The sequence below is a fragment of the Alexandromys fortis genome, unplaced genomic scaffold (assembly GCF_014885135.2).
Source record: "Alexandromys fortis isolate MF-2015 unplaced genomic scaffold, M_Fortis_MF-2015_v1.1 scaffold_9, whole genome shotgun sequence".
Lineage (NCBI taxonomy): Eukaryota > Metazoa > Chordata > Mammalia > Rodentia > Cricetidae > Alexandromys > Alexandromys fortis.
This window is the reverse complement of record NW_026067892.1, coordinates 11,305,413-11,328,076: the sequence shown is the minus strand read 5'-3', so window position 1 is coordinate 11,328,076 and position 22,664 is coordinate 11,305,413. Positions and strand designations below refer to the sequence as shown.

The 22,664-nt window shown below is 45.3% G+C and overlaps 1 protein-coding gene and 1 pseudogene across 4 annotated transcripts in view; both read right to left on the bottom strand.

Moving 5' to 3' along the window:
• The window catches only part of Bicc1 (BicC family RNA binding protein 1), a 214,439-nt gene that overhangs the window by 49,221 nt on the left and 142,554 nt on the right, over positions 1-22,664 (bottom strand). The window lies entirely within an intron of this gene.
• Positions 9,479-10,477, bottom strand: LOC126500553 (40S ribosomal protein S3a-like; annotated as a pseudogene).

Sequence of the window (22,664 nt, the reverse complement as noted above, 5' to 3'; positions counted from 1 at the left end):
TGGAGGCCCCATGGGCGCAGACGCTCAGGGACTCAATCTGCAGGAAGACCTGCAACCACATTGGTTGGCTGGTCTCATAGGTTTGCATGCCTTCTCTTTAAACAAGATTGAAACCGGCTTCACTCCTAGTCTGAACCCTACTTAGATAGAAGGAGTAAGGGGGGTGCACCTCTCTGTGTCTGTCCCTCCAGTGTTCCTCAACCCTTAGTTGACAAAATCTAATAGCAGACTCTATAAGGATACAGCTTATGCAAGGATCTGTCAGGGCACACACCCCAGCCCTCAAGACCCTGAGGCAGGAGGATGACAAGTTCAAATCTAGCCTGGACTGAATATCAAGACAGAGAGACTTACTTAAAAAACAAACACACACCAAAAAACAAAAACCACACTTTAAATCTATTCTCACACTGAGGAAATCTTTATAAAGGAATGCAGTGACTAATGGTCCCTCAGATATTGCAGAAGGTAGGCTGGTATTACATCTCACTGGTGCCATCCAATGCTTATACATGCTGCTCCTAACTCATGCAAGCGCATGAGGCCACTGGCCATCACCGGTGGAGAATGGGTCGTGCCTGGACCACACTCCTGGGTTCTCTGCATCCAGCTTTTCCCTGCCTTTGAAATGCCTGATAATCTAGGTTTTAGATGACAGATGTAAGCAGAATAAATTGTGTCCACAGCAAGGCAAACAAACCATCCCTTGGGGCAGTCAAGCGACCCTGGCTCCCACTTGGGTTCGTAAAGCCAGCTTCAGATGTAAGCGTAGCTCACATCCCTGACTCCCACTGGCATTAGTAAAGCCAGCTTCAGATGTAAGTGTAGCTCACATTCCTTTTCCCATTTGAGTTTGGCCTCTTTGGAATAGTTACATTTGCCTGGTTCTCTCATGACTAATGAGATAAACAAAATCTTTAACACATGTTCGCTTTATGTCTGTATGAGAGCCACGACTTGCCACGTTCTTAAAAAAAGTATCATTTAATACTAAGACAAATGGTCCCCACAGCTATTAATAAAGACAATTTAAATCCCATTACAACAAATTCCAAAAGTCATTTGTTTGGGGGGTTTTTGGCTAACAGACATTTCTCTGCACTATCAGTTAAATAAATGGCCTCGGACATCTGCAGTGTTCTGTGATGATCGATTTACTGTGGTGGGATTCTACCTGGAATGTACCCGGGGCCTCTCTAAGGAGGAACACTTAGCTCCTGCCTAAGGCGCTTGACCAAGACTCCAAAGGATTCAAGAGAACGAGGCCGGGGAGCTGGGAAAACGGCAGAAACTGTCACCGGGGACTCACTGGTCTCCGGCCCAACGTAACTCACAGACACTAACACCCTAGATGGGAGGAGGGTCCCTGAGAACAGCACCCCTATTCTCAAAGCTGGCAGCAGCCAGGCTTCTCTCCACACCATTCAATCCATGGGATGCAGATTTACAGCAAGGTTCCTACTACATCCAGAAAGGGAGCTAGGACACCTCTGCAGAAAGTTACAGGAAACGCGCCACATCCCATCACACAAAATGACAACTCTCTCCAAAAGTAGACAATCCTCTGTCTTTTCACACTCCTCTGCTCGATTTTAATATAACTCAATTACTATGGTTTTTTTTTTTTTTCAAGACAGAAGGTCAAGAGGGTGAGGGAGACAGCTCTGTGAGGAAAGGGCTGGCTTCTTCTGCAGCATGCAGACGGAGTTTGGACTCCCAGCACCCTCAGGAAAAGCTGGCATGGTGGTACAGGTCTGTAAATCCAGAGCTGGGCAGGGTGGAGACAGGCGAACCCCCAGGGACTCACTGAAAGACCAGCATGACCCATTGCAAATCCTAGGTTCAATAAAAGACTCCATCTCAAACTATAGAGTGGAGAGTCATAGAGGAAGATGTGCAAAATTGACCTCTGGCCTCTCTGTGCATGCACGCACACCCACCAAGGTCAAACCGCAGTTCTCTGCAATCTAGAAGAAATGTAAATAGGAAATACAGTCTTAGCAACAGAAACGCTTCCCAGCTTGCATTCTGCCGGGGCTTTGATTTGTCACTTGGCAAATCATGTTAGCACCACGAACACACACATATGGCAGACACATGACGCGATGCAGATTACTGAGTTAACCATTTCCCTGGGCCAGCAGAAAGTTAAAATGCCCCCCCCCCCCAGTTTTCCAGCTATGTTGACCTGGTTGTCTTTCGAAGCTTTTGGATTTTTTCCAAACTTTTTGTTTATACTAAAATATTGCTTGAGTTCTATACTTAGGATACTTAAATGTGGCTGGAGAGGTGGCTCAATGGTTAAGAGCACAGGTGGCTCTTTCTGGGGACCTGCATTAAGTTCCCAGCCCCCATATGGTGGCTAACAACCACCTGTAACTCCAGTTCCTGGGGATCCGACACCACCTTCTGAATTCCACACGCAGCAGGCACACACGTGTTGCACAGAAATGTCTGCAGGCAAAGTGTCCATACACATAAAATAAACGAATCTTCTTAAAAAGGTAGTTTCACAACCAAAACAAGTATCTCTGAATTCTATATGGAGCTTTATGACCACATTTTAAAATTTTTTTTAAGGGAAAAAAATTCTCAATTCTTGGTTGATTGGTTTCCTTTCTGGTTTTATAGAATTTAGCCATTTTTATTTCAAAGAGCAACGCACTCTTTACCATGAAATAAAGGTGGTCAGTCTTCGTCTTGTTTTATTTTTTTGGTTGTTGTTATTTTGTTTTGTTTGGCTTTCCCCATTGGGTTGGACCTACAGATAGGGAGGGTGGAGTCGCTGACAAACACTTGTGACATATGACAGAGACAAAACAGAACCATCAGTTAACCCGACCGTGTAGTTACCAAAACTGACTTGGACAGTGTGACAAGGGACAAGAGGCAACAGTGGGGTGCTTTATGCTTAGTCCCAGCGAAGGACATGGGGGGGAACCATTTCTTTTTATTTTTTTTTAAAAATTTCTAGAGATGAGGTATGCTATGGAGCCCTGGCTGCCCTACTTCCCATGTAGAAAACAAGCCGGTCCCAAATTCTCCTGCCTCTGCCTACTGAGAACTGGCTTCACTGTCAAGTACTACTACGACACCTGGAAGAACAGATGAGCCGTGTGCTGCCGTTTGCTTTGTCATGGCCTCTTTTAGAACCCTGCTCTAAGTCAGCATAACTAATTGTCACTTTAGGGACACTTCTGAGTCACCTGAAAGCCATTATAGGGGACTATGGAAAGAGGTTCTTATGTGATGCTATACTTCTGACCGTATACGCTATGTTGATGACATTCACTTGGGGACCCCAGGCTTAAAAGCGAATAACAGGATCTCAGTGATTTAAGGCATTGATTATATGAAAATCAATTATATGAAAATATGTAGCCTATTTTCCAAGCAACTTTAAAGAAAAGAAAATTTAACAGTCTTGCTCTGAGCCCAGGCTGGCCTCAAACTTAACAGGTAGCCCAGGCTAAATTTAAATTCGTGATCCTCTTCCCCACCATCTGCCTCTCAAGTGCTGGGATTTCTACCACACCCAACTCCCACAGAAGACGGCTGTGATCTATGGCTGGCTCACAGACACCCACTAGTCCACAGGGCAGCTAGGAAACCGGGTTTAGAGCTCTGTAAAACAATAGAGGTAAAACAGGACAAATGCCCAGGTGTCCGTGAGCTCTCTCCTCCGCAGGCTGGCTTCATGGAACTGAACACCGGGTCTAAGCTTGTCTCCTGTGGGCTCTTCTGAGATGTGGGGTGTGGCTTCCCCTGAGTCCTTTACGACAACTCTGGCTTCTGTGAAAATGAAACCTTCTATGTGGCGGCATAAGAAGACTCCTTTGATCAGAAGTCAGTTGCACACGGCTGATGGGAGGCTTCTGACAGTGAGGCAGACTACACTGGCGTTTACAGCATCTCTGGCTCTAACATAATATACTTCACACAAGGCAAATAAACATGCAAGGAATCAAAGACAGTAGGCTTGGTCCTTATCTGGTAGTTCATCCGAGAACACCTGTGGACCTCTGATCTAGACGGAGTTTGACCTTGAGTCACAAGATAGGGTCCGTGCTCTCCTTGTCCCATTGAGAACTTGTGGTCTCTGGAGGAACCAGACACGGCTAAGAACCTGAAAATGTGCCCTCCCCTTCACATCCTTGTGCACGGACCCTCTGGTGTGTGTTTTGCAATCATAATGCAGAGAGAAAAGCTCCACCTTGCCAGAGGCACCGTAATGTTTGCTTTGCTTCTGACCGGCCATATTTTCTCAGGACGCAGTTTCCAGGGGGAAGAGAGGTGTGTGACAGCTGGGCAGACGAACTTAACCATGATGTTCAGAGCAATCCTGTGTACAGAAAAGGTGTCCCGGTTTCAAGAACTCACTGAAAGATGGGCTTCTAGCTGAGGATGTCTACAGTCGTGAACAAACGTGAGCCCAGAGAAGGAACATAGTGTTGACATACAACAAGGCTACACACACCAACAACTGGGCCATAGATGTGCCTCTCTATTCTGTGTACACTCTTGGATGATCTAGAACACTGGTTCCAACCTTTCTAGTGTTACAACCCTTTAATACAGCATCGCCAACCATAAAGTTATCTTTGTTGCTACTTCGTAACTGTAATTTTGCTACTGTTATAAATTGGAATGTATATTTCTTATAGGCAGGGTGTCTGGTATGCAATCCCTGTGAAAGGGTCCTTTGACCCCACCCCCACCCCCAAATGGGTCACGACCCACAGGTTGAGAACCGCTGTTCTATAGCTAATATATATGAACATGCATACATCATGCTTGACACTGTGAGCTATAATTACATGCAGTTATTCCTACGCTTGAGAAAAATCTAGCTCGTAGGAGCTGTGACTAAACTAAAACACCAAAATGGTAACTACACTTTTACACCACTATCAATAATAGGCTTTGAAAAATGCCAGTCCACACTGCTTATTATCAAAGCTCCCAGGGACAGGGTATTTCCTACACTGATCAGGTCCCTTGTCTCGGAATATAAAAGAGAGAAAGCTCTATTATTTATGAATTGAATCTATTATAAACTTCATTAAATGTCACCAAAATGTTACCTCAAATCATTGTTCAGACGTAGTTTTATACAATATGAAGCTTCATGTAGGAAATGCTATAGGAAAGAAGCAATAAGAAATGCTAGCAGGTGGTGATTCCTGAAGGTCAGGAGTCTCTGTGAGAGGAGGAAGGGCAGAGAAGCCTTCCAGAGACCACGGCAGGGGGAGCAACTCTCGGGCGCTAGGAATGGGAGACAGACTGTGGCGGCTAGGGCTAAATATAGTAACAACCTTAAAGTCAACAAAATGTCCACCAAGAAACCTGTGGGAGGTAAAGGCCAGGGACTCTAAACATTATTCTGCCCCCACCCCATCCCCACATGTGGTCACCACGCAGCAAGTTTAATATCACACAGGAATGCCATGGCTTCTCGGGTTTGCGGAAGTCCGCGCTGTTTAGGCAGAGACTCTCCATTTGATCTCTACATAGGAGAGAGGGTGGTTTTCGGGGTGTAAAAGAGAATTTTAAAAAAAAAAAACGGTTAACCTTCAGGCAGGAAAAGGCAACGCCAGGAAAAGAAATGGTTTTCAAAGGGGGAAAAAAAAGAGAGGAATAAGTAAAGAATGTAGCACGGAGGGGTATGACGCTCAGAGGTGAGAGGAGAGGCACAGGTGTAGAGCATCCTGGGAGGAAAAATCCCAGGGGCAATGGAGAAAACAACAGTGGGGGGAACCAGACATGCAGGGCTCATGAGCACCGAGAGGCTGCAAGGAGCTAATTTTGCATTGAGAACCCACATCCACAAGGTTGACTAGCCACCAACCACAGGAAGGAGCCGCAGGCAGCGGCCTGCCTCTCTGGCTGCTGGAAAAGGCAGGTGTGGTGGACCTGGGAAACCTCCAACTGCTGACCCCATGGCGCCTCACCCAGACTCTAGCAAAAACCCAAAGGAAAGTCACTTCTAGAATACCATTTAACATTCATGCCAAAATAAGTACAAAGGGAAAACCGCTTTCAGAGATGCATATTAAACAACCTCCCTTTCAAACTGAGAGAGAATGGAAGGCGGGGTAAATGCCGGGGACGTGCCAGCAGAGAAGTAAGGATCCCAGCACACTTAACAACTGCTTGAGGCCTAGCTCCTCCAAGCCTTGCTTAAACCTGCCATTTCCTGCCAGAGGCCCCAATTGCAGGGAAGGGACATGAACTGACCACCTTGTACAGCCTCCCTGGCTCCTGGCTTTATCGGATTATAATGACATCCACTCAAAGCACCTCTGGAGCCACCTGACATGTCCTTCATGTCAACAGAGATGGTGGGGGTGGGGAGGTTGCCTTGGTAGCCTTTAGAGGTGCAACTTAGAGTCGGCAACTTGAGAGTCTATATGGCTAACACTCCAGTGACCTCCATCCCCGCATCTGAATGAGTCTTAATTTCCTTACCCCCAACTGTTAGGAAGCACATGCCCCACCTTTTTTCTGAGCAACTCTCTTTCTCTTAACCCTTATGCTTTTATTACAACATATCTGGCAACATCTCTCACTCTGCTTCATAAATATTAGTTGGTCCTAAAATTCTTTTGCCTGTTGAAGCCCCCTTTTCTGGTTCAGCCTGAGGCGGAGACCTCCCAGATGTCTAGGGGAACGCCTCTGGCTGCTGAGGGTGGCAGTGTGGAGTTGTGCTCCCGGCCCGTCACTGCTGACAAGACCTAAGACGTGCGTCTACAGCTGTGCATGCAGAACTCGGCGTTCCATTACTCCACAGTTTTTCCCCCCTGACGGCCTGAGGGAAGAGATCCCAGATGCGGAGGATGTGGCGCCTGGAATCCTCATTCCGGAAACAATTTAGCAAAGGTACTGTAATGAGAAGCTAAACTAAACGTGAAAGAGGACGACACGGAGGGCCAGGAACACTGGCCGTCCACCAAGGAACAAACCATTTGGAATTCGGGATGATGGAAGCGGTGGAGACTTTCTCCAAGTGTGAGCCACAGCAAAACCATCCCCTCAGGGAACAGGGAGCAGGCTTAGTGCTAACAGGGTTGCCCTGGCAGGTGACCCAACGAGCAAACAAACTATAGTCCGCGAAAACGAGGGGACCTGTTACCCTCTTCTGTTTACACCACATTTAACTCAACAGTCACCAAAGCCCAGAGCCACAGCCATGAAGACAACCAGACAAAGCCATGAGCTGGGCACACTGGCTTGCTTTTCAAAAGATTTGGAGTCCGGCTTTCTCACTGAATGCTTTGATTTACCAAGAACTTTAAGGGGAAGCAGATGTAAACACAATGCCTACAACCCACACCGTAATTCATCTGGTATTCGAAACAGCGGAGCTCGGGTCTTCGGGGACTCATTTGCCTCCTTGGTCTGCTTAAGGCCAAGAAGGACGCTGGCTGCAAGAGAAACGTCTCCAGGGTTGGGGTCCTTCATAGACTCTCCCCTGCTGCAACACACACAGTGCCGTCTGGAGGGAAACAATTTCAGTTTGGAAACTGGAGCTCATGAGGGATCTTCCGGAAGCACACACCTAGTCAGTCTCGCATTCTCACACACAGGCATGTATACACACACACATACACACACACACATACACACACACATGTACTCCAAATCTCTCTCTCACACACACACATTCACATACTCACACCTGTGCACTCTCATACCCCCCCATCAGTGCACATTCACACAAGTACTCGAATGTGCACACCGACAATTTATCTCCACTCCCCCAACCCCCCACCCACATATACCCACACAAGCCCATAAAAACTGGGGTCACAGAAGGGAAGGGTTCCAGCATGCTCCAAGTGTCCCTAGACTCCCAGATGAAGACTACCCACCCCAGATGTGAGGGTTTTCCCTGCGCACTGCCTTGTGGGTTATGTACTGAAGAGAGGGTACCAACCCCTGGCAAACTATGGGGATAAGAAAAGAGCCTAAGGAGATGCCTGTCCCAAGGCATTTTCTTCACCACCAGTGCCCTGAACCCGTGACTGACATGTGCGGTCTTTACATTTCCTGGAAACCGTCTAGATTTATTCATTCTTTCAAGAGCTGTTTACTTGACTTAAACAAAAAAATACAACAGTCTTCTATGTACAACGAAAATAAACACATCCTCTCAAAGACCGTCACTCTCAAGTCCCACTGCGGGAAGGATTTTGGGTGAGACTTGTGAGGTGAGGAGATGCTCACAAGTGGGGAAGATAAAGGCCACCTTATACAGAGTTCCGCCACAGTTGTAAGTGAACACTTGCCCCAACCCGGCCGTGGGGAAAAGCAAAACAGACAGGCGAGAGAAAAACAAAATACGACTGAGAACTCCATTGGCGGTGAGCACACGGTAATCTCCACGATGCTATCTTCAGACTGCAACTGCCGACTCTGGTCTACTTTCAGACCCAGCACTGGAAGCAGACTCGGGTCCTCCGCCATAGCGAGTATACAGACACATCCCAGCACCACGCTGCCAATTTCAAGATAAAAAGGAGGAAAATGGAGAAACTAGCCTGTGTGCATGTGTCTTGGTCCAGCGTCTAACGTCATTATAACATAACCATCTGAGACAGTTGGGTGACAAATGGCGGCAGTGAGCATGCTTCTTAACTCCAAACAGAGTGTGGCAGAAAGCGAAAGGAACTCGGGGGGGGGGGGGGGGGGGGGGGGGGGGGGGGGGGGGGGGGGGGGGGGGGGGGGGGTGGACTTAAGTCACGATCTGTACTGTAAGCTCACCGGCCAGCTTAGAGACCCACAGCACAAAGAAAAAAGGAGTCTCAACAATCAGCCTCCACCCTCGGAAGCCAGCAACCTTCATTTACCAAGAGAAACCGCATAGATTAAACCAGTTAAATGGATAGCCCTCCGGTGACAGTTCACAACTGCTTCTTTGGAAACTCCCTTCAGCAGAGCAGACAGTCACCTTAACTCACACATTACACAGCAAATGGTCCCTGGTCTAGCACAGTCTTATAAATTCTTTGAGAAAATTTCAGATCATGAAGATCTTAGGAGTGCTTAAACCACTTGTTCCTGAGTGTGGCCCCAGACAGTGACAGCAACTTCCCCTGGAAATGGATGGAAACAGTAAACATATGTTTTATACCTGTCAGAGGGACATTCTGGGCCATGGAGAAAACCTCACAGAATTTTTTTCTATTTATTTATTTATTTATGGTTTTTTTATTTTATTTTTTATTGTTTTTATTGAGCTATATATTTTTCTCCATTCCTCTCCCTACCTTTCCCCTCCCCATGCTCCCAATTTACTCAGGAGATCTTGTCTTTTTCTACTTCCCATGTAGTTTAGATCCATGTATGTCTCCTTAAGGTCCTCATTGTTGTCTAGGTTCTCTGGGATTGTGAATTGTAGGCTGTTTTGTTTTTGCTTTATGTCTAAAAGTCACTTATGAGTGAGTACATATGATATTTGTCTTTCTGGGTCTGGGTTACCTCATTCAAATGATGTTTCTTTTTTTTTCACAAATAAGACTTTATTTGTCACTATTAAAAATCTGTATTTCACACAGATTCTTGGACTGGTGGTTCATATCCATCAGCTCGTTCAACCTTAGCACCTGTCTTATCACCAGTAGTTTTTCCAGAACTACCACCTTCACATGGAGCTCCATGAGTTTTCCCAATGCAAACTTGGGTTTCTTCAGCATTTTTACTTTCCTAACAAAGACATCATGAAGTGGATAAAAGGACTGGCAAGCCTTTTCTATGTCTTTCCCAATGATGTCTGGAATCAGTTTATTAACCACTTCCTTCAAGTCATTTGTCTGCACCTCTCGGGTCATGATCTCCATCATCTTCTTCCGGATCTGGCGGACCTGCTGGTGCTGTGCATATGAGGTCTTGCGGATCTGATTGTTGCGTTTTTTAGTGAAACCAACACAGAAGAGTTGTAGCAAATAACCATCTGTTGTCTTGACATCAACGTGAGCTTCAATCATGGTCTGCCACTTTTTGACCATGGAACACATTTTGTCCCGGGTAAGATCCATGCCGTGGAAGTTAGTCAGACAGTTTTTGCCCTGAACATCCTCAGTGATTAGCTTGAATTGGCCATCGGATGCAATTTTGGTTGCTTGAGTCCTCGTGACTAGTGTCTTCCCAATGTTTCTAATATTGAACATGGCTGGGGCTTTCACATCATACCAATCTTTCTTCGAAAATGGATCAACCACTTTCTTCTTGCCGCCTTTCGTCAGCCGCTTGTTCTTGCCGACAGCCATGGTGCTGCTCAGGGAGCCAAAAGGGCGGAAGTAGAACTCGCGCGAGAACTTACACAAGCGGGTCCTCAAATGATGTTTTCTAGCTCCATCTATTTGTCTGCAAATTTCAAGATGTCATTGTTTTTGTTTTTGTTTTTCTGTGTAGTATTCCATTGTGTAAATGTATCCACATTTTCCTTATCCATTCTTTGGTAGAGGGGCATTTAGGTTGTTTCCGGGTTCTGCCTATGACAAACAATGCTGCTATGAACATAGTTGAGCACTTGTCCTTGTGGTACGATTGAGCATCCTTTGGGCATATACCCAAAAGGACCTCCCAGAATTCTTAGGTTGTGCCATTTTCTTTCCCCTTGTCTCTTCATTTATTAATCTGAATCCCACTGGAAACCAAGACTTTCAGGAGAAAGAACCAATTCATTGCTACAGAGATGACCTGAAACTTTATTCTTATTTGCGCAGCACATGCAGCGCCTTCTAGCTCACACTACAGCCATCTATAGCTCCACGAGGATGTATGCTCCGGAGGGCAAGTCCATGTTTCCTTTACTTAAACATCCCTTTGGGGGCTGCAGAGATGAACTGGTGACTAAGAACACTGGCTGCTCTTCCAGAGGACCCAGATTCACTTCCCAGCATGCACGCGGCACCTCACAACTCTCTGTAACTCCAGTCCCAGAGGACCCAATGCCGTCTTTTGGTCTCCGTGGGGAACAGCACGCAATGGGCATGCATGTGGTACACAGGCAAACATGCAGGCAAACCACCCATACACATAAAATAAAAATAGAAAATGTCTCACTGCCTATAGTGGTCACATGGGTAGGTAGGGGGACTAAGGTCAATCTGTTCCAGAAAACAAAGGAATTCTAATTTGACTTTGTTATTACTTTAACTTTACACATGTTATATTCCATATTCTTCGTCTATATCATAAGTTATAGGAAAACTCAATCCACTTCAGTTAGTGGGGTATCACAGTCCTTGACTGTAGAGTTCTTTTCCTGAAAAAGTCCATTTTGCGGTTAAGTATTTCAAGCTTCATCTACTCAGTTTTGTCTCCAGAACACAAAAGAATCCATAGACACAGTGTATGAACAATGGACACGTTTCCTCAAACACAACTTTATTCGTGTAGACAGTGACTAAGTCAGATCTGGCCTGTGGGAGGGATATAATCTGCTGATCAAAATCCAAGAGCACACAACTATTAATGGCTTCCAGCTACAAAACAAACTAGTTAGATGGGGACAGATGAGTTTATCCAGCCTACAGAGGGCATTTGGATATTTGTTACTTAATCTACACTTTCTAAGAAAAGGAACTTTCTTCTCTAAGTTGGTCAACAGCAATTTCATTTTTCACCTTTTCCCCCCTTCTTTTTGATGCTAAAATACGCTCAAGATGGATGCTGCCTCCATTGTTTCTTTTACTCCCTCATAGCTGAGGGCAATGCAGACAGAACTGATTTTCCTTATCAAAACCCAAGTTGACTTTGGCATCTCCAACAGGGCTTTAACACACAAACAAATGTATTACTTTAGAGCCCCATTTTTAAGGACGAATGCTTCCTTTGAGATCATAGCCAGGGAAAGACAACCTATCCACTGACCATGCTGTGTGGTCCCGTGGACCTCAGCAGCTGACTGGAGCAAGAATAAATCACTTGGTCCTTTGGACATGGAGGGAGAGGAGGAAGCCAGGAGCTGAGTATCACCTCTGAAGCACTGCTCTGCTGCGGAGATCCTGGCTATTGTTCTTGGCACTCACTCTTCCAAAAGAGAATGAAATATTTCTCCACGGTCAGTGTCTCAGCTGATCCTCAGGGTTTTTATTTTTTATTTATTTTTTTTCCATTAGTGAGTTTTCTGAACTCAGAACAGATTTCTGTTTCTGGCCACTGCCTTTTCTTATGAGATCATGGCAAAGGCTGGAGATGGAGGCTAACTTCAGAACACGATTCCCCTTCTCCCCCGCCCATCTCTGCCAATGATTCACACCTGGAACAAGAGGACCAGACACGACTCCAAAGAGAAACTTCACCTCCACTCAGGGTCAGCCCATTCATTTCTTTCCTAAACCAAAAACTAGACCTGCACACTCACTGGCGTCTTCTTAGCATTTACAACACTGCCACTTATTTTTAGGTAATTTATTTCTTATTTAGAGATAGCGTCTCGTGTATCCCAGGCTGATCTCAAACTGGCACGTAGCTAAGGATGACCTTGAACTCATAATTCTCCTACTTCCACCTCCAGAATGCTGGGATTGCAGGCATACGCCACCACTAATCATTTACAAGGTGCTGGAGATGGAACCCAGAGGTTTGTGCATGCTAGGCAAGCGCCCTAGCCACTGAGACACATCTCCAGCTTGCCGTGGAAGAGGAAAGTACCTCTGGCCGCTATGGTGGAAGTGACGCGCACACACTTGGTTAGGTGGGCCGTTTCTAAAGGCTTGTGTTGCGTTACTCTTCCAAACGCTGAGAGATTCAATGAATTAATATTCACGAAAACGTTAGTAACTGAATGGCATCTAACAAATGCTTGATTTTCCCACTGCTTTGAGGCTTTCACTATGATAAATCAGAATATTTGATAGAGCTGAGTAGAATTTTACAGGTTAAGCAAAAAAGGGAAAAGAATACTCTAAACTAAGTATCTCAAAGATACATGCACGATTACCCAGAGCTTACTGTTTTTCAGAAAACCTCAAAGGATCTGGAGGACACTTTGGATTGCTATAGGGATCTGCCAGAGGAACTGTGGCTGTATAGCTCAATGGGAGATACCTGCTTAGTAGGCACCAGGCCCGGGCTTGATCCTCAGAGGAGGAAAACAAATTCTTCTTTAGCTCATCAAATATCTGGATAAATGACAGCTCTCAGAATTGGTCAGTACCTTCATTTCTTCTAAATAGCCGCTCACGCCTATCTTCTCCTCATACGGTTACCCCCAACAGTAACCCCTGTCATCTCTAAGTGTCCCACTCCAGCTCCACCCCAAATGTCTTGGGGTGGGAGGTGCCACAGTGACCCGTATCCTTCTAACAGTAGAGAGAAGTGATGTGGGATTTCCCTCTGTACGCTATGAATATGTTTTACTACCATCGGTTAAAAAAGAAGCTGCTTTGGCCTATGGCAGGGCAGAATAGAGCTAGGCGGGGAAAACTAAACTCAATGCAGGGAGAAAAAAGACAGAGTCAGGGAGATACCACGTAGCTGTCGAAGGAAAAAGACTCCGGAACCTTACCCTGTAGGCCACAGCCTTTTGACGATACACAGATTAATATGAATGGGTTAATTTAAGATATAAGAGCTAGGTGGGAATATACCTAAGCCATTGGCCAAGCATTGTTGTAATTAATATAGTTGACGTGTGACTATTCGGGTCTGAGCAGTCGGGAAATGAACAAGCGGTCGCCGTCTACAGAGAAGCCCGCGTTGCACAGAGCCCAAACTAGAGGCATCGACTGACAGAGTGAGTCTTCCCAGCAGGCGGTTTCTTACCCAAGAACTGAAGACTTGAATCACAAAATACCAACAGTAAGGACTCATGTTTCTCCCTCAACGACCAACAAACCAAAACAGTAAACAAGAAGTGAAGAATCACGGCTGTGTTTTTAGAAAAATTGATCACATTAAAATTCAACAAACAAGTAGGGTTTTTTGTTTGTTTGTTTGTTTGTTTGTTTGTTTTTCTAGAATGGCTCCATTATACCAGATACCACCCTGGTATTATTAAAACAAATTACAAACGGCACATTTTACAGGGGTCACTGAATGGAGACAGAAAACAGCCTCTGTTCTTGCTTAAAAAATGCCTATTCTAAAATGAAGTCACTCTCCTCTAACAAGAGCCTGGCTCCTTTGTGTTTCTGCTAGAGACGGAGCAGGGGCAGCAGGAACCTGAGTGGTCAGTGGCAAAGCATCCAGCATAGAACCAGAGGCTTAGTGACACCATCTGCTGCTGCCACCAACTTGTAAAGGTTTTCTACAGTTTATTTAAAAAAAAAATCCCCAAGAAGCAACTGAAACAATACTTTTATAAGTGAAGAAGATGCCAATTTGAGGATAGGACACAGGCTGATCTCATTACTCAATTTGAGCTCATTTATAAAAGTAATTTTAGTAAAAGCCCTTAGAATAATTTTTGCAGTATCTGCCCACATAATACATTAAATAAGCTACATTTTTTGCCTTCATTTATTGGGGTAACATGAGGATGAAAGGCATTTTTGCGGCATGAATATTTCACAGCAGACCTGACACTTGGTACTTGTGCTCAGTTTTGTTGTCATGGAGACCATCCAGGAGAAACCATAGAAATGCCAGAATTTCGAATCCATTAAAACACTGCCTTCCACTCTGGTTTCACTTATAACTTGGAAATCAGAACTGTAATAACCACTTTTATTTTCTTTTTAAAAAAAATAATGTATAACCCATCTGCTTAAAAATACTATTGACTTGACTCTTTGAGAAACCTTGAATTGCCTTCCCATGAAAAATCCTGATACAACCTGGGAGATTCTGCTGCCTAGCAGGTAGTCATGGAAACAGGAATACATCCTACGAGCCAACTTTCAAGCCAGCATGATAAGACTATAACCAAAAAGTCAGGGATACATTTCTATAGAGGCTATTTATCTATTTATTTTTAATTTTTAATTTATTTGACATCTCGACTGTGGTTTCCCCTCTCTACCTCACCTCTACTCCCACAGATCCTCTCCAATTTCTAATCAGAAAAGGGCAGGCCTCCCATGGATAACCACGAAATGTGGAATAATAAGGGGCAGTAAGGCTAAGTACCTCCCCTTGCATTAAGGTTGGGCAGTATGAGGTAGAGGCTCCCACATCAGTGAAAGAGTCGGAGACAATCCCTGCTCCAACGGTTAGGAGTCCCACAAGAAGGCCGAGCTATACAGCTGTAACATATGTTCAGAGGGCCTAGGTCAGTCTGAAGCAGGCTGCCTGGTTGTTGGTTCGATCCCAGCGAGCTTGAGTCCAAGTCCAGGTTAGTTGATTCTGTGGGTTTTCTTGTGGTGTCCTTGACCCCCCTCTGGCTCCTACAACCCTTCCTCCCCCTCTTCAGTAGAATTCCCTGAGAAAATATCCAGCGAATTTTGCCTTTTTATTGGCCTTACCTGTGGACTGTCATCAAAATATTTTTAAAAAAAATCCCAGCAAGTAGTAAGACCACACACGAGTGTCATAAAAATACAAATTCAAAGCAGAGAGGTGGGAAGAGGCCTAGATTCCTAGTCAATGGGAACCTTGTGCACATCTATCCCACAGAGAATTCCCGTTCTCCTCAACAAAAATGCTGGCCACAGGAGAACTGACTGACAGACCTGGAGATTGAACCCTCGTCAAAACTCCCACAGGATCTGACTCCAAGGCACCTATGTGGAAACCGCTTCCAGCCGCACATCTCCATTGGACCCAGCATTCTGAAACAGGCATGGTCCCTTCTCACTCTGCCCAATGACACTCACCTCCCGAGTGCACGTCACCCCTGTCGCCCTAAAAGAAATGAATCCTTTGTAAAACTTCTGCAGGAATATACCACTATTTCTCGGGGTGCTTATTTGACCTCTACTTCATGTCTCTCAAAGACCTCTGGTGTCCAGATTGACTCTCCATGGTAATAGTAAATCATTTCAGGTGAGGTGGCTTTTGTCTGGTAAGACATGCCCTCAAACTTAATGACAAAAATGGATGAAAGAATGTTAAAGGGGGAAGCAGGTGATGGTGGTGTGTGCCTTTAATCCCAGCACTTGGGAGGCAGAGATAGGTGGATCTCTGTGAGTTCAAGGCCATCCTGGTTTAAGGAGTGAATTCCAGGATGGTTTCCAAAGCTACAGAGAAACCCTGTCTCAAAAAATCAAAAAAGAGGAAAAAGAAGAAGGAAGGAAGGAAGCATTGATCACAGTCAATCAATATTTGATTATACCAAACTACAAATCTATAAGTAGATCAAGCCAAACTGTGTAGGGCATACTATTACAACAACAACAACAATAATAATAAATGTTTAAGTCAACCACCACAGAAGTAAACAACTCCTGGGGAAGCTGGGGAGATGGATCATTTGATAAAGCACGAGGACCCGAGTTCAAATTTCCAGGACACAGGTCTGTAACCCTAGCACTTGAGGGCGGAGACAGGCAGATCCCCAGAGTTCCCCTGGTAGCCAGCCTAGCCCAGTCGATGCACTGAGAGCTCCTGCCTCAAAGGTAAGATGTCACACAGCTGGAGGACACCTGACATGGACTTCAACCTCCACACATGCGTGTGCAGGTATGCATACTCATATACTATAGATGCAAAAATCATTGGCTTTCTTTTTAATGAAGCAAACAGCTTTGGTCCTCTGATAATACCTTAATTCTCATGGATACTTGGTCATGCCAAGAAATTCTCAAGAGACAGAGAACATGATACTCTTTAAAGAAAATGATCAGAAAATGTTTTCGGTACATTGTGTCCTGATGACTTCTGACATAGGCACAGAAAGAAGATATGACCCAGGTGGGAAAGATAATCAAATCTATGGGGGTACATTTCCCCAAAATGTTCACACTAACTCAGAAACTTCCTTACCATCACAATAAGAAGCGGATGTTGAAACTTTAATGATCCCTTTCATAAGGGAAGAGGTTAGAGTTTTGTCAAATCCCCAAAATTTATCTTTCGTTTTGCAGCCTTTAACTGACTACGGGGCATTTCTGTTTGTACCTCAAAGGTGTCCATCTATTCCCACATGAACAAAACAAACAATCAAAACTAACTGCCCCTCACGACAGATCCCACTCACGACAGATCCCACTTCCAGTTTCAAGAGCAAGCAGGAGACACGATCACTCCACTCTCTGGCCCCAGGCTCTAAACTGAACAGTTCCAGTCGCTGAAGGGCATTTTGGGAACTGAAGAGTATGGGTTTAAACCCCAGAGTTGCCTTAAAGGCTAATTCTTGGACAAGGTAGCCAATGTTTTTAAGTCTCAGCTGACCAGCTTGTAAGGCAGGGGGATCTAATACCACTCTCAAAATGAGTCTTAACTGCTACAATTGAATGGTAACGTTCAGAGCCAATGTAGTGGTGCATGCCTGTCATCCCAACAATGGGGAGGTTGAGGAAGAGAGAGACTGTGAGCCTGAGGTCTGTCTGTGCTATGACCAGTGTTGCGGTCTCAGGGTGTGTGTGTGTGTGTGTGTGTGTGTGTGTGTGTGTGTGTGTGTGTGTGTGTGTGTGTTGTGTGTGTGTGTACGTGTCTGTGTGTGAATGCACGTGTATAAAAACTCAGCTAATAGAATTTGAAATACCCTCTGAGGCTGCACAGATGGCTCAGCAGTCAAGAGCACTTGCTGCTCTTGGAGAGGCCCCAAGTTTGGTTGCCAGCAGCCAGGATCACTCAAATCTGCCTGATTTATCTCCAGCCCCAGGCTCTAACCTGATCAGTTCCAACAGCTCAAGGGCATCATGGGAACTGAAGCTACAGCCCACACATGCCTTAAATCCTGCACCAGAAGGGCTGATGCCTTCTTTAGACGCCCAAGAGCCTCGCACACACGTATGGCATACACACACTTACACATAAATAAAAACACTTTAAAGCAAGCAACGTATCTCGGTAACGCTCTTGGGAATTGACAAAACATCTGACTAAATTAAGGATTCCAGAAAAGCGCACAAATAGAGGAACAATTGCCCGCCTTGACTACTCCATCAAATGTAGTGGACTGTAATCCCCTTTTAAAGCAATAAATGACAATTTCTTTCAAAAGCCAACACCTGCTACAAAACAGAGACTGTATTCCAGGGGATATCACAAGGGTGAATTTCATATTGTTTCAGGCACTAATCCATGAATATGAACTCAGATCTCTTCTGTAGCGTACTAATCCTAGGAGCTAAACACCGATGCCCAGGGTACCCCTCACCTGACCTTAGTCACACACTGCCATGATGCAATCCGTCTGTTCTCTGACTTTTCACTCAGTACACTAGGACACGAAGGTGAGCCCCAACCTCCCAGCAAAACAGGTATTCCTTCAAGATCCACAGCCTTCTCCTTTGTCCCCCAAACCCGTCCCATGGTGTCCACCATGCCCTCTCAATTTGCAGCCACTCCTGCCAAATTCTGGGACAGCTTTCACGTCTTAAGGTCACAGTCACTAAAATGTGAGCGTTAATGAGATGTGTGGGCTTTCTGGGGTTCAGTTTTTCACACCTTACTTCCCTGGTCTGTCAAAGTTACCCCACACTCATCCCCTTTTCCACCTGGCAAGCAGTTCACCCCTTAAAGCCAACTCAAGTCTCACTCGTCTACCAGGCCTTCCGGAACGAGCTAGTCACTCCTAGAGGGGATTCCACAGCACTGTGTTCTCAGTCCTGTCCTGGTGAGCTATGGAAGTTTGGAAACAGGGGCCAGAGAGATGGCACAGTGGTTAAGAGCGCTCGTTGTTCTTAAATAGGACCCAGGTTCAGTTCCCAGCAGCCACACGGTGGCTTACAGTCTTTAGTAACTGCAGTTCCAGGAATCTGATGCCCTCTTCTGACCTCCACGGACACCAGGCACACGTGTGGTACACATAACGCACACCGGCAAAAACATTCATACACATAAAATAAATAATTCTAAAAGAACTTTAAAAAAAAAACCTTGAGAATAAAGGGGAGAGGTCTAAAATTTATAAACTATTAATTCCCAGAACACATTTTTTAGCCAAATTCTAGCCATTCCATGTGTTCTTTTGACTAAACACACTATACACAAGCACACATGCATATGTGCACGCACACACAAGTCAGATCCAGGAAAATGTGGGAACAAAAAAACCCCTCAATCCAAGTAAACTGAGAACCATCCAGCTTCCCCAGATGAATCAGACACGGCCTTATTTTGAAATACCTGACGGTGCCCTGAGAACTTTTAAATGTCAAACGAATTTCAGAGAGCAGCCAAAAACATCTTAAGACTCCCGTAAGTTTGCAAAATATAATTATAAATTTCTAAGTCCTTTTCTTTATGCGTGCACAAAACTTTTAGAACTCAGTGGGGAAATAAGCCTTCATTTCAAAAACGAACTTGGAAATGGAGAAATAAAAACATACGCTATTTCCAGGCAGTGGACATCGTAATAATAGCTACCATTCCTTGAGACCATGCTGCCAGAACTGTACTGGGCAGCCAGGCCTTGGCCGTCTTCACACTGCAATTCTATAGCCGTCCGAGAGAGGGAGCCCTCTTTGCTCTCACTTTTCAGATAAGGAAGCTGATAGAAGACACAAGCAAGGGCAGCTAGCCATTATCAGGATAGGACTCAAAGCCAGGTCGGTCCTCTGCATGTGTGCTTGTGTATAGTGTGTTTATAGTGAGGCTCTGCCAAGCCCTACACATCTTAGAAAGCATCCCCCAGAAAACCAGACAGGTGACTTCTCTACAGAGAAAATGACAATCCTGCTCAGACTATCAAAGTCTAAGAAGCGACCCGCCTTACTCAGAGGAACTCACCTAAGATTTACACCCACTCTCCCACAGTGCATGAGTATCTTAACAGAAATTACAGATTTTCTTTAGAAAGAGATAAAAACGTATGTGTTGAAACACACACACACACACACACACAGAGACAGAGACAGAGAGAGAGCCCCAAATAGAGATACATGTTTTTAATAGACAAAACTGCAAACTCCAGTTAGATCAATTCTAAGTACAGAGTCACTTTCGTTAAAATGTATCCATTACAGCTAGAAAACACAAACGAAGACGAAAAATGCAGTGAGAGAACTGCTGGAGAGAAACTGCTGCTGCAGGGAAAGTAGAGAAACGTGACACCAGGGTTTTAAAATTCCAACGGTCTTGTCACTTGTTTCTAGAAACCAAGGCCCCTCGTGCTGGCTGGCCTGGGTGAGCCATGTGGACTCGGCCCTCCCCAGCCTCGCCCTGCTCACCTGTCCTCCTAGAACCTGGTAACATAAGCACAACACAATCTGGTAAGTCCTCTAGTGACCCAAGGATGCCTCGGAATTAACTACCCTACAAGTACAGGTTTCTCTCCACTTATACAATCCTGACTAACTAAAGAACAAATGCACGCCTTTTCCTATCTGGGCCCTTGTTTGCACTTTCTGAAATCACACCCAGAGAGCGCGGGCAACCCAGGAAAAGACACTATTGATGATGCTTCTCAAATCCCAAGACTACGGTCTTGCCTCAGTTGGCTGGTACTTGATTTCTGATGAATAAGAATTTCAAAGAAGCAACCGTTTATTGAATTCAATGCAGGCTTAGTTAAAGCAATCCTGGACCTGGAACTGGAGGAATGTCATGTTGACTATGCTGTTTGCAAGGAAGGGAACCCTTCCCTGAAACTTGATAAGCAAGCTAGCAGATAATACTGCAGTCCAGCCTGCGGTAATGAGGCTATTTTCGGGGTGTCCACGATGGTGTCTTCCCTCTGGGGACACAGGGGGATGGCATATCACCAAGCCTCCTACAGTGCCCCCTGCCCCAGATGACAAGGAAAATAAGTTCCTAAAAGTCGTGTGCAAAGGAGAAAAGCTGCTGGCTTCAGATCTGCAGGAGGAGAAATTCAGAACCCAGCGCTTTCCCAAAGGCATGAACTGAACAGGGGTAGGGGAGTGAAGAAGGGAGGAGATGTTTTTCAAAGGCTCAAGGGTGCAGGGAGAGGTCAGGCATGGCTAAAGGAAAGATCTAGCTAGCCAGATCTCCTTCAGGATCAAAGGCCTCATCCTAGAAGATTTGGGAAGCACTGCAGGCCACAGGCCTCAACTGTAAGTCTCCTAGGAGATTTGGGGACTCTTAAACTCCTGCATAGAACCTAACTCTTCACCCCAGTGTGAGAGCCCCAAGGTCAAGGCACTCTCAGCCTACAAGATGGTGGGACTCATCCTTTCAACCAGTTCTGCTTAGCTTTGTCTCACTTTCCAAATGTTGACCTCTAGGCCTTCCTCAACAAATGCTTCAGATAAAACTACCTGGAAGGGTCCTTCTCACAACATGGGATCTGAGGTGGGCTGGAACAAGAAGCTGAAAAGGGGCAGAGGCCAGTTCATTCCAGGTCCTGTCTGAATTCAGTTAAGAGTAGGGCTTTAAACAAAAGTATGGGACCATCATTAATAGCCACTTTGTAGACGAGCCAGCCCATCAAAACACTGATAGAAGAACACAAACAGGGGAACATAGAGAAAAGAAAACACAACCGTGGAACCTCTGGCCTTGAAGCCTGGGTGTGCTCTGGAAGGAACTACCTGGAGATTTTTTATGGGAAGGAACTTACAGTGGAATTCCAGCAGGATCATGCCTTTGCAAGTCCTGATGGTCACTGGGCCCAAGTCGTCACAGTTCCTGTGATGTCCCAAGACCAGAGAACAGGGAAGCGCTCATTTAAATATGAAACCACTGAGGGTGAAGCACAGCCCGGGCGAGTCAGCTGCTAATCTTTCCGAGCAAATACACGACAACAACAAAATAAGTAAGAAATTATCTTCGTTCCCTTTCTACGTCTGTGACTAAACACCATGACCAAAGCAACTAACGAAAGACAGCATTTAATCTGGAGGCTCATGGTTCCAGGGTTAGAGTCCATGACCATCCCAGTAGGGGGCATGGCAGCAGGCAGCCAGGAATGAATGATGCTGGAGCAGTAACTGAGGGCTCCCATCTGATCTACAAGCACAAGGCACGGAGAGAGCGCAATCTGGGAATGGCACAGGCTTTAGAAACCCGAAAGCTTATCCCCAGTGTCGCACCTCCTCCAACAAGGCCATACCGTAACCTGATCCTTCCCAAACAGTTCCACCAACCGGGGACCAAGCATTCACATATCTATGCCCATGGAAGGCATTCTCATTCAAATCTCCACAGAAATCCTTCCATACCAATGCGAGTTTGCAAATACGCCACATGCGACCTAAAAGTCCCACCAGAGACTAAGCTAGAGAGATGGCTCGGCAGTTAAGAGTAACAACATGGAGGCTCAGACTTCAATTCCAAGAGACCCATCACCCCATTCTGGCTGATGTGGGAATCATATGCATGTAGTGCACATATATACATGTAGGCAAAATACACATACACATTAACAAAAATAAGTCCTTAAAATAAATGTATGTGTGTATGCATGCATGCATGTATGAATGTATGTCTCATCTGAGAAAATGTACTGGACATTTCTCAAGGCAATCGCATGATATTGTGGCTCCTTCAGGGACTTCATCCCTTAGTTTACCAGTTATCTACAACAGGTTAGCGATATCTTATTTCTGTCAAGAAAAATTTATGGAATATGACTTATACAAAATCTTTTTTCTCTCCATCTCTGTCTCTGCCTGTAGCTCTCTTTTTCTGTCTCCCCCCCCCCCCCCCCC